This window comes from Schistocerca serialis, chromosome 6 (genome assembly GCF_023864345.2).
Source record: "Schistocerca serialis cubense isolate TAMUIC-IGC-003099 chromosome 6, iqSchSeri2.2, whole genome shotgun sequence".
Lineage (NCBI taxonomy): Eukaryota > Metazoa > Arthropoda > Insecta > Orthoptera > Acrididae > Schistocerca > Schistocerca serialis.
The window spans coordinates 293,453,869-293,466,757 of NC_064643.1; the positions used below are offsets into that span (position 1 = coordinate 293,453,869).

Below are 12,889 nucleotides of genomic sequence, written 5' to 3' on the forward strand. Positions count from 1 at the left end.
ACCTCATGCCAGTACCTAGGCCTCTCTACGGGAAAGATGCCTTGTCAGAAAAGGACCAGGACTAGCCAGTATAAATAACAGCTACTGCTGCCATACATTATCTGTCATCAACTGCTGCCTACAACAAGAACATTCCCGCACACAATGTGATCGACCAGCCTCACCTACAAATGTCTGCTGCCACTGCTAGTTGGTGTTCTAAAATAGATCAAGCCTAGAACTGATGCTGCCGCATTTCAAACCAGTGCCACACACGCTGGGCCTTCCTGCAGGCTGACATCAACTTGCCCCTTGGCTTCTTCGAAAACACTGCCCTGGTGTCTTTCACACTTTACCTACTGCAGACCACCAACATCTTCATCGAGCGTTCGGGTTCAGGGCACCACACATCTTGCGTCTATCCTGCTGACTGGCACTATGGGCCATGTTCACCAGGGCCTCTCACTGCTGGACGGCATATCTCGTGCAGAGCCAGCTGTGTTGTAGCAACAAACTACAACACATGGCAACTGCACTGCTGTGCCCTGCTGAGTGTAGCTGCTACTGCCACCACATGCTGCCTCATGGTTTCTGGGGTAGTCACTTCTGCACAGGATCGACACCATCCACAGCAGTTTCATGAATTCTGCTGAATACAATATGTTGTTGTTACCACTGTTCTTATCTATGAGAGCTGAGGAAATGCTTCTTTGTATCTACTGCCCAGCCAACTGTTCTGAAAGAACATCCCCAAGGTTTACAGAAAAATAAGGTAGGCCATTCCCAGCTCCCGAACAAAAAAATTCCCAGATGTCCTTGTACGCCTTGACATCACTTTGAGGGCTCTCGTAGCTGTGCATTCCACAGTACACGGAAGTTGTGGTGCGCATTTCGGGTGAACAATGAGCATGGGTCACTGTAATTACACTGCAGTAAAATGCATTAATATTGCTCGAATTACAACGAACATTATTTATTATGATTCTCCCAAAGATGAGCATGTGCAATGTGAATGAATAGTTCAATGAAAATGCGTGCACAAAGTGAATATGAAAACTGCATGTTTGTGTTCCGTTCATATTCAGTCCAAGGATCATGAACGAGATTTCATAAATGAACTTTTAGGGCTACATCCAAGAAAGAAGATACTACCCACTGCAATCCCCATCGTAAACATTCCAAACTGCAATGGTGAAGAAATTACAGAAAGCAGAGATGCAAGTGAAAAGATAAGAAGTCAACGCATAAATAACCATCATAATAGTTGTAACACAGAAATCACCTTAAAATAAATTAATTCATAAAACTTAAAAGTTTTTTCATGCTGTATCTGCACTGGATTACTATATGAAAGGGAATGACCCATTATATTCTGTATGAAATAAATTATGTTGCTCAGACTTAGTAGTTTTTGCTCCCATGTACTGTAGCATCATTTCTCATGGAATTAGCCAGAATGTTTTTTTCCATATTCCCAAGATGTTTTAACTACTTCAGTGTAAGACTATAGTACAACTTGTGACTGTAACAATAACAGCGTAAGTTACAGTGGCTGCATAACTTAGCTGATAAGATTGGTACCTGACATGATGAAGGTTGCGATTTCAAAACCTATCTACTACTTGATATTTTATGTTTAAATTTTGCTGAAGTAAGCTATTGCGGCAAATTACGTCACTGAAATCACTTTTTGTATTATTTATTTGGTTAATAATGAGAAATTAATGTAGTTGTACAGTACTCCGTAAATAATTCCAGGAATAATAAAAGCAAATTCATCCCTTAGAGAAGTCGTGCACTACACTGTGAAACAAGAAGTTTGCAAAAACATGCTTTAATGATTTTGGAACAATTTTGCTCATGAGCTCAGTGAAATAGTGAGCAAGCATTCAGATATTAAGGAACTAATGGCTGAAACTGAACTTTTAATAGGAATAAATACACAGAAGCAGCACCAGAGAGATGTGATATAGTCCTATGGAGTACAAGAAATGCTCTTTGCCGTGTTCTTTCATTAAAGCAGACAAAAAGGACATCTGACACAAAATAAAAAAGTCAAATTACACAGCAATGTGAGCAATGTTCTGCCAAAATGTTTTACCCTGCCACAAATACAATGTCTGCTGAACAAAAGCAAATGGGTAAAGTGGAACTCAGAGGACACTGCCAACGCATCAACTTCAAGAGTTCCATCGCATACCCTTCTCTGTACAAGCGAAAAATACCTTTGCTGCGTAGGGCAATACTTCAATATTTAAATACAAACCAGGCACTCTCGAAGATATCCTGTGTTTACTGAAGTTAAATAAAATACTCTTAATATCTAAGAGAGACTAGCTGTTTTGAAATTTGGTGAAATGAATGTAGATGTTCGCGTATGTTGCGGTTTGTCAGAGGACATATTAGTTGGTTCACATTCCAGCGTTCAAGTTTGCATGATCACTAAGTTGTGCAAACAGGAGAAACAACCAGTTTAGTATGACTTCAACATAATTATGATTAGCATTTTGCTACAGAGTATCATTACAGCAGTTGAGAAACTGGGAATAAATGATGTAGCTGTCACATGTGATACAGTTGGGAAAAATGTATAAGTTTGGAAAGAATTGTGCATCAATACAGATAAAACATTTCATAAATCCAGCAGACAAAACCAGAAATGCACGGGTTTTGTTTAATGTACCCCTTCTCAAAGTTACTGAGGAAAAATTTCATTATGCTACCTAAAGGGTCCAAAATAACTAAGGCAGCTATATCAGAACTGTTTGAACATACAAAAGTGACTCAACAATAACACACCACATTACCGAAGTTCACTTAAACACAAGGACATTGAAACCAATTTTATTGAACAAATTAATTATGTCTTTGACGTCTTGAACTCTATATTTCCAAAAGATGAATGTTCATGTGAATTTTGAATGAATCTCACAATTCAGGACAATACTCTAAAGAAATTCCTAGACATCTGTTAAAATCTCCATTTTATCTTTTTGAAAGCTTGAAAAGGATGAAGGTCAGCTATTTCCAGATCAAATCGAGATTGCCTGGAATTTTTTTCTGGGGTATGCCATTTGAAGTAAGGAGCCCCACATGTCTCCTTATAGTGATGGGTAATGCAAGTGATGTTTCTTTCTCTGAAAACAAGCCAGTTACTGAAGAATCAAATGCAGAATCTTCTCAGTGAGACACTGATTCAGATTCTGCACCCCTAAGTTGCATTACCATTATGCTCTGTGTTTGTTGTTGAATAGCCAGTTTGAAAGATCCCAGAAAAGAATCACCAGTTTGAAAGATCCCAGAAACTGTGAATGTTGAAGTAAATGTATTAACAGATGTGGTAACAGTGTGCGATGACTCAGTAATCTCTGATGTTCTTACAGATGCGGTGAAATAGATCGCAGAGTATATTGCATTTAAGTGCCAAAAGATTGGTAAATCATCAAGTTTTCCAGCAGCAAAAATTGAAGCCGTTGAAGAAAAATTTGCCACTTGTCATGGAAATGCATTATGCAAAAAAAATGTGGAGTCTGTGTGCTCTATTTTGAAAGAAAAGTTTTCTGGTTTATTACACAGCTATTGCTCTTTATGTAAGAACAAGAGCATTTATAAGGATTAGGCATATGGATCAAGAAGCAAAGTTGGAAGCCATGAAGAAATGTGCCACAAGGAGGAAGTGGCTATGGATTGTTTTTTTGTATGGTAAACAGGAACAGAAATCTGGAATAGGCTGCATTAAAATCATCTTCTTCATTAAATGAGAGTTATTTTTCACCTTAATTATCGACTATTTTGTCCTAACGTGTAATACATCTGTCATGCCATTTGATTTAATTTTTCCAACTGTGTACTGAATCAAATTAAAAGCAAAATGAACGAATAACATGTCACTGCGTCCGTGATGTAGTGCATTTGCAGTATAATCCCACTGTTGTGCTATGTTATGTAGCCTCACCCCAACGTCACATGGCTCCAGCCAACAGCAAGCATTTTAGCCAGAATGACACCCCCCCCCCCCTCCTCCTCCTCCAGAATTCCCAATATTTTATGATGTCAGAATGCTCGGATCATCCTGGCACCATAACAACATTCATACCAATGAATGATACTCTCAAATGAAAACCAGAAAACAAGTTCTCATAGAGGAGAGCACAAATATTGTGCAGATTTGTTACTTTATTTGCATGTGGAGAACTGCAACATATTTTCCCCGTGAGATGGAGTCCCTGTGCAGACACAAATGTAGAAGCTCCTAGTATCACTCGCACTTTGGACAAGTGCAAGGTGCTTGGAGAATATACAACTTTGACAATAGTTACATTGTTTACTCAAGCAAATGAAATGTCAATCTATCATTCTTTGGATATATTTGTAAGGAGCAGTTTCATGTTGGATGTTCTGATTTAACAGAATTTGATGTTACCCAGTGGAAGTTGTATATGTTGATGGACAGTATAAGGTGTACATAAAGTCCGGGAACACTTTCAATTATTTACTGCACATGAACTAAGCATTGTACAGATGCCATACGTACTGCATTCTGAAGACAAACTCTGAAAGTTTTTTTTACAAACCGTGAGTGACCCAGCAGATGTCAATACAGTAACTGAATTCTTGCCAGACCCGTCCCAGCACGGCATCGTCAATTGTGGCAGTAGTTTCCTGTATTCTCTCCCAGAGCTCTGCTACATCACGTGGTAGAGGCTACATCACGTGGTAGAGGCGGTACATACACCAGATCTTTAATGTGTCCCCTCAGAAAAAAGTCACATGGGGATGAGATCTAGTGATATGGGAGGCCATTTCATGGAACAGCTGTCCCCTTCTGTAGCACGGCTGATCCATCAATGCAGCAGCTTCCTGCTTAGGTACCCATGAACTTCATGATGAAAATCAGGTTGAGCCCCATCCTGCTGAAAGAAGAACGGAGAGTCCGATTGTAGCCACTGCTGCTACATGCCCAAGAAGGAATATCCAGTGACAGTGCTCTCAGCAAAGAAGAATGGCCTGTACAGTTTTTGACATGACAAGGCACATAAAACATTTACCTTTGGGGAATCACGCTCAAATTCAATGTATTCATGTGGATGCTTTGCACCCCAGATTCGACAATTATGCCTGTTCACTTTACCATTAGTGCGAAAAGTGGTTTCGTCGTTAAAATCCCCATCCTCATACAATTTTTGCAACTGTGAACAAAACTCAAAATGCTTGTCTTTGTCATTGTCACTGAGCTTCTGCACTAGCTCAAATTTGGTTTCATAGACAGCTTCTGTTACAGGACTTTCCACACTGTCACTGGAGCCATTTAGAGTTCGCAGGATGCACGACGCACCGATTTCTTTGGATTCCTTATGAATGTGTCTTGTAAGCGCTCCAAATTCACTTCACTCACACTGGACGTCTGCTTCTCTTTGCTGAGACAAGCAACCCGTCATAACAAATTTGTTGTACCAGTGGTAAATAGTCTTCCTTGTTGGTAGCTTCTTACCGTACTTGGTTCTAAACATCCGTTGAACAGCTGTAGCACACTTTTTTTGGTCAAAATCCAATACTCAGAAAGCCCGCTCCGCACCAGAGCTTGCCATGTTTGTGACTAGCACTGGCTATCGCCACATTACCAAACTACGCTGTCGCAGTATACATGAAGAAAAAGAAAAAAAGAAAACTTTCAGGGTTTCTCTTCAAAATGACATCTGTATATCTGTACAATGTTTGGTTCTTGTGCAATAAATAACTGAAAGTGTTCCTGGACTTTATGTACACCATGTATGTGGATTCTGTACACGAAAGGTGTTCAGATACAACAACAATAGAAATTCCTGAATGGAATAACTCTCTCTCTCTCTCTCTCTCTCCCTCTCTCTTTCTCTCTTTCTTTATCTGTTGTGTATGTGTGCACACGCACACGCACACAAAAACCACACAGACACGCAAATGCACATGCCTATGGCCACAGGCATATATGTCTGTGTGGTTGTCTGTGTGAATAGTTTGTACCACCATTAGAGTGCAAAAACTCTAAACCTATTACAAATGGCTTTCTGCTACTTGTTTCTATGCACTACACATCAGCCAGCTAAAGATGTTCATATATTATTCAAGAAAAATAGATGCAGCGATATTACATTTTCTTAGAGCAATAATCAAGCAAGGGGAAGACAAAGTCTTTCATTTTCACATCCAAGGCCACAGTTGAGTAACTAAAGGGTAAAGGAGAACTATATTAAATCTTCATCGAATAAATCACATCCAACCAAAACAAAGAGACTACTGGGAAGGTAGCAGGGATACAATACAGAGGGCAAAAGGCTATTTACAACTTATGCAGAAACTAGACGATAGTTGTACGAGTTGACGGCATGAAAGGGAAATAGTAGTCGAGAAGAGAGAGAGAGAAGTATGTAGCCTATCCCCGTTGTTATTAAATCTGCACACTGAGCAGGCAGTACAGGAAACCGAAGAAAAATTTGAAGTAGGAAATAAAGTTCACGGAGAAGAAATAAAAACTTTGAGGTTTGTCGATGACATTGTATTTCTGTCACAGACAGCAAAGCACTTGGAAGAGCAGCTGAATGGAATGGACAGTTTCTTGACAGTATGATATAAGATGAATATCAACAAAAGCAGAACAAGGATAATGGGATGTTCCAGAATTAAATCAGGGGATTCTGATGGAATCAGATTAGCAAATGACACACAAAGTAGTAGATGAGTTTATGTAGAGTGGAAATAGCAAGAAAATTATTTCTCAAAAGGATGAATTTGTTAACATCAAATAGAAATTTACATGTTAGAACATACCTTCTGAAGGTATTTCTATAAACCATAGCCTTGTATACGAGTGAAACATGGATAATAAGTTCACACAAGAAGAGGTTAGAAGCTCTTAAAATGTGGTGCTACAGAAGAATGTTGAAAATTAGATGAGTGAATTGAATAACAGCTATATCTAACTAGGGAATAAAGAATGTATAGCATAATTTTACTAAAACAAGAGATAAGTCAATAGGACACATCCTAAGGCATCAAGGAATTATCAGTTTGGTAATGAAAGAAAATGGAAGGACGAGTGCAGGAGGGGAGGGGGGTAAAAACTGTTGGGGGAGATCAGGGCTTGAAAACAGAAAGCAGGCTAAAATGCATGTAGGTTGCAGTAGTTATGCAGAGATGAAAATTCTTGCAAAGTATAGCATAGCATGAAGAGCTCCAGTAAACCAGTCTTTGGACCGAAGAACACAATCGCAACAAAGGTCTAAGCGCGTGGCAGGGAATTGCTCATCATTGCAGGTAGCCAGAGTGGGAGAATTTTTAGAGTGGAAGAGATGGCAGCTATAAAATTGGAAGTATTCTTGATGGTTAGTGGGCTCAACAAGGACAAATGTTTTTATGGAGCTGGATGTCAAGGCCCAGGAAGGTGGCATGGTGGCCGAGGACAATGAGGTGAAGCAGCTGCGAGAGAAGATTGGTTGGTTGTTTTTGGGGAAGGAGACCAGACAGCGTGGTCATCGGTCTCATCGGATTAGGGAAGGATGGGGAAGGAAGTCGGCCGTGCCCTTTCAGAGGAACCATCCCGGCATTTGCCTGGAGTGATTTAGGGAAATCACGGAAAACCTAAATCAGGATGGCCGGACGCGGGATTGAACCGTCGTCCTCCCAAATGCGAGTCCAGTGTCTAACCACTGCGCCACCTCGCTCGGTTGTGAGAGAAGACACCAAGGCTGTGGAGAAATGAGGATGAGAGGGTCTTGGCCCTGGCTATAGGTCATGAAGATATCACTATGAAAGTGTCCTCATTTCTCCATAGCCTCAGCATTTTCTTCACTGTCAAGAGAGACCTTATTGCACCACAAGATTCCTGCTCACAATTATCCAAATAATTTTCAGGTGGAAGTGAGACAACATGCTGAACACACTGCTTCCGATTATAGGCCACCTCAGGGAATCTTTCACGCTTTACAGGAAGACACTCAGTTTGATTGAAATAAGTTGACCAGTTTTGTTTTCTGGTTGTATATAGTGGAAACAATCTTTAATATAGCAGTCGTCCATGATCTTAAACAAACAAGAACCTTCATGAGTAATATGGAAGGAGTGGTCGCAGGGCAAAACGCTCTTCCTCCTCCTTGCAGCACCGGTGGCCAACATCCGTGTTCTGCATGTCTGTGAAAGCGAAACTGACAAATGGTCATAGGACTTACAATTTCTTCTGGTGTTGTGAGACTCATACTCAAACCCCGTGATGGACCAGGATTACTCTCTTCACTCATTTCAATATAAGAAAAGAAAACAGAAGACGAACACACAATGAAAAGTAAAGCAGAGTGCAGCTACTGCACAAATGCTTGCTGAGATTGGCAGCAATGTAAACGAGGCACTTCAGGCCAGACCTCTACTGGTACACAGCCATAGTTTGCCACTTCTACCACCTACAACTGCCAGATTAAAGTGTCTGCATTGTACTAACTTTAACTTGCTGACAAACAGACATATTTCTTTGTTGTAAGTAGCTAGGACTCGCAGCCGAGTCCTGCATTGCCATACAAGGTCTCTCTCTTACAGAGGCCATTCAATTAAACACAGTTAACATGGTACCACAGCAAAACTTACGAGAGCACTGATATGTTGTTGCATTTGGGCACAGGTTTGTTCTTATGCACATGTTATACGGTAGATCAAAAAAAAAGTACACACACTTAGATGAAAATAAGCTTATGTAGTGTTAAAAGTATTACAATGACTCAAAGTGAAACAATTACAAGTATTCAAACAGCAAACCACCTACCTCCACACACTTCTGAGCATTATAGCATAAATTCAAGGTCACATATTCCAGAGTAGTTGGAGGAATTGCTTGACAAGCTGTATGAATTTCATGGCACAGTTCTGCTACTCTGCATGGCTTCCTGCTGTACATTATGTTCTTGAAGGTGCCTCACAAGTAAAAATTGTGGCATCAATTTGGGAGAACGTGGGGTACTTTATGGGACTCCTCCAACCAGTCTAACACACGATGCATTATTATACAGATAGGTATACAATATCATTATGGAAGTGGCATGGAAGAAAAAAATGTTCATCACAAAAAAAGCACAAATGGAAGTTAAAATTAATAGGCCCAGTCTTCCAGGTAACTCCTGCCAGTAATTGTACCTTCGAGAAAGAAAGGTCCAATCAATTTCCTTGAGGATAACCTGCATTAGACATTAAGTCTTGGAGCAATGGCCGCTCATGTGACAAACATGTGGATGTCAGAAGTACATACGATTATGCCTGTCTACTGTACCATTTAATTTAGACTGTACCTCATCAGCCCACCCACTTTGGAAACAAAATTAGCATCATATTCAATGTGTGCAAGAAACCATCCACTACACCGATTTCTGCTGTCTTCGTTGTCCTCACTCAACACATAACAACTGTGGAATTTTAACTTTCCACTTTACTCTGTGCAAAATACGACTTAACATTTTCTCTACACATGCGTGTTTCATGTGCAAACTACTGTGCTGATTTTTGTGGAGATCATGTGAATGCACCCAACACCTGAGCTGAAGGCTCTCCACCTGTTGCTTTGTGTGGCTAGCCTGATATTCCTTTACGCACATCCGTAATTTTTCTTGCAGTTTCAAAGTCATCGTAAGACTGAGCAACGCTTACACATGTTGGTGGTTCAGTTCCATATTCTGCCTCCAATGTCATTGCATTTCACTGATGTTCTCGTAACTTCCAATACCAATAGAGAATGTTTTTTCACTACTTGAATGTCATTTGTGTTTGCACCATGACTTCACTTCGTACACTGACATTGGCGCATCACAGCACTACTGCCATCTTTGCTCAACCACTGTACTACACATTCAACCCACATCCATAGTGATTTCAATGTATACAGTTTGTATAGGCAGCTTTAAAGTGTGTACACCTTTATTTAGATCTAGTCTATACTTCGAAACTGGGCTTCGTCAGATGTTGTGCAATACTACTAATCATGAATCGGTAACTTTTTGAGATTTATACACACATCAAAAAAAGTTTTGCATCATCCTGGTTCCCAGAACTCCTGAAGATGGATGATGTTGACTGTGGATATTGTGTCACAGACACAGTCCCTTTGACTGTCCAGAGATGTCACTAAACCAGCTCAAAGATGCCAACAGACAACCATGCATGAGCAGCGCCTGTTAAACGGAGGGGATCTGACAGCCGATCAGTTCCAGTCATTCCACCAGGAAGGAGGTACATGGCTCATGTTGTCTGTAGTTCAACCATGCCTAGACGGTCAATACTGCAGTTCGATTGTGTCTGCATTGTTAGTTTGTGTCAGGAAGGGCTCTCAACAAGGGAAGTGTCCAGGCATCAAAGTGATGATGTTCGAACATGGAGGAGATACAGAGAGACAGGAACTATTGATGACATGCCTCACTCAGGCCGCCCACGGGCTACTACTGCTACGGATTATGCTCAGAAGATCCCTGACCGCAATGCCACCATGTTGAATAATGTTTTTCGTGCAGTCACAGGACGTCATGTTACGACTCCGTCATGTTATGACTCAAACTGTGCACAATAGGCTGCATGATGCACAGCTTCACTCCCGATGTCCATGGCGAAGTCCATCTTTGCAGCCATGACACCATCCAGTGCGGTACAGATAGGCCCAACAACATGCCGAACGGACTGCTCAGGACTGGCATCACGTTCTCTTCAGCGTTGATTGTAGCATATGTCTTCAACCAGATGATCATCGGAGATGTACTTGAAGGCAACCCGGTCAGGCTGAAAGCCTTAGACACACTGTCCAGTGAGTACAGCAAGGTGGAGGTTCCATGATGTTTTGGGGTGGCATTATGTGGGGCCAATGTACGTCGCTGATGGTCGTGGAAGGCGCCGTTAACAGCTGTACGAAATGTGAATGCCATCCTCCGACCTATAGTGCAACCATATCAGCAGCATATTAACGAGGCACTCATGTTCATGGATGACAATTCGTGCCCCCCATCGTGCACATCTTGTGAATTACTTCCTTCAAGATAATGACACTGGTCAACTAGAGTGGCCAGCATGTTCTCCAGACATGAACCCTATCAAACATGCCTGGGATAGATTGAAAAGAGCTGTTTATGGATGACGTGACCCACCAACCACTCTGAGAGATCTACGCCGAATCGCTGTTGAGGAGTAGGACAATCTGGGCTAACAGTGCCTTGATGAACTTGTGGATAGTATGCCACGACAAACACAGGCATGCATCAATGCAAGAGGATGTGCTACTGGATATTAGAGGTACCGGTGTGTACAGCAATCTGGACCACCTCCTCTGAAAGTCTCGCTGTATGGTGGTACAACATCCAATGTGTGGTTTTCTTGAGTACTAAAAAGGGCAAAAATTATGTTTACGTTGATCTCTATTCCAGTTTTCTGTACTGGTTCTAAAACTCTCGGAACCGAGGTGATGCAAAACTTTTTTTGAGGTGTGTATGGAAAAAAAAAAGTTATTTCACACAATATTCAATAAAATAGTCTGTCTAGATAAAATACGCTCTGAAACAATGTTTATTAAGTAAATTTCCATTTTGAGGAAAATTTCCCCACCTGTATTCACATTTAGCACAAATACGAGTTTTTCAAGCCACTAATAATTATGTACAAGGGGGTCTCAAAAGAGAGTTTATATCTGAAAAGCTCCCTGTGCATGTACAACAACATCAGAGCAGAGTGGGGGTACATTTATTGCTTGCTTGGCATTTAGGAATTCAGTCAATAGGGAGCACTTCTCAGGAGAGGAACGCGCATTCTACGTGCAAGAATTTTACAAAACTGGTCATTCAGCGATTGTAGCATGCAGGAAATTTTGCAGTGATCATGGGTTGCATAATGTAAATAATGCTCAAAGTCTTCCCCTTATCCAGGAATGGACCAAAAAGTTTGAGAAGACCAGTTCAACACTGACCTAGGTCATCAAGAATGGGTGAATCAGAAGAGTGTAAATTTGTCTGTTCACATTACCTCTCCATTTGTAAGCATGCAAGGTCTTTAAATGTGAATACACCATCACTGCAAATAATTCTGCAAAAGGACCTTAAACTGCACTCTTACAAAATACAGCTGGTGCAAGACTTAAAGCCTCAGGATGCCAGACATAGGCTGCAGTTTGTTAATGATGTGAATGAACGTGCTTCATTTATCACCATCTTGTTTTCTGACGAGTCTCATTTTCACCTGAACAGTAACATCAATAAGCAAAACTGCTGCTACTGGATTGCAACAAATTCTAAACAGAAGCACAACAAACCCCTTCATTTGCCAAAAGTTACTGTATGGACTGCGAGGTCTATTCAAGGGATAATAGTCCCATATTTTTTCGAGGGAGAGAATGATCTTGCCGTTACAATGAATTTGGAATATTATGTGACAATGTTAATGACTTTTTGGAGCCTGAATTGGAAAACTTCCTGGTTATAACCAAAGAACACTGGTTCACCGTGAGAGACAAGCCACAGCACACATGTGTAACACTTGTATACTGTGAGTACATGAAATTTCCCCTGGCAGGAGGAGGAGGAGATTAGTGTTTAAGGTCCCGTCGACAACGAGGTCATTAGAGACGGAGTGCAAGCTCGGGTGAGGGAAGGATGGGGAAGGAAATCGGCCGTGCCCTTTCAAAGGAACCATCCCGGCATTTGCCAGAAGTGATTTAGGGAAATCACAGAAAACCTAAATCAGGATGGCCGGAGACGGGATTGAACCGTCGTCCTCACAAATGCGAGTCCAGTGTGCTAACCACTGCGCCACCTCGCTCGGTCTTTCCCCAGGCAAATTGACCTCCAAAGGGTGACACAACTGGCACCCATGCAGTCCAGATTGGAGCCCCATGGATTTTTTATATGGGATATGTTAAATCTAGAGC

At 41.2% G+C, this 12,889-nt stretch overlaps 1 protein-coding gene across 2 annotated transcripts in view; it reads right to left on the reverse strand.

The window, feature by feature from the left end:
* The window catches only part of LOC126484161 (sentrin-specific protease 1-like), a 144,185-nt gene that overhangs the window by 43,723 nt on the left and 87,573 nt on the right, over positions 1-12,889 (reverse strand). The gene's annotated exons all lie outside the window — the stretch shown is intronic.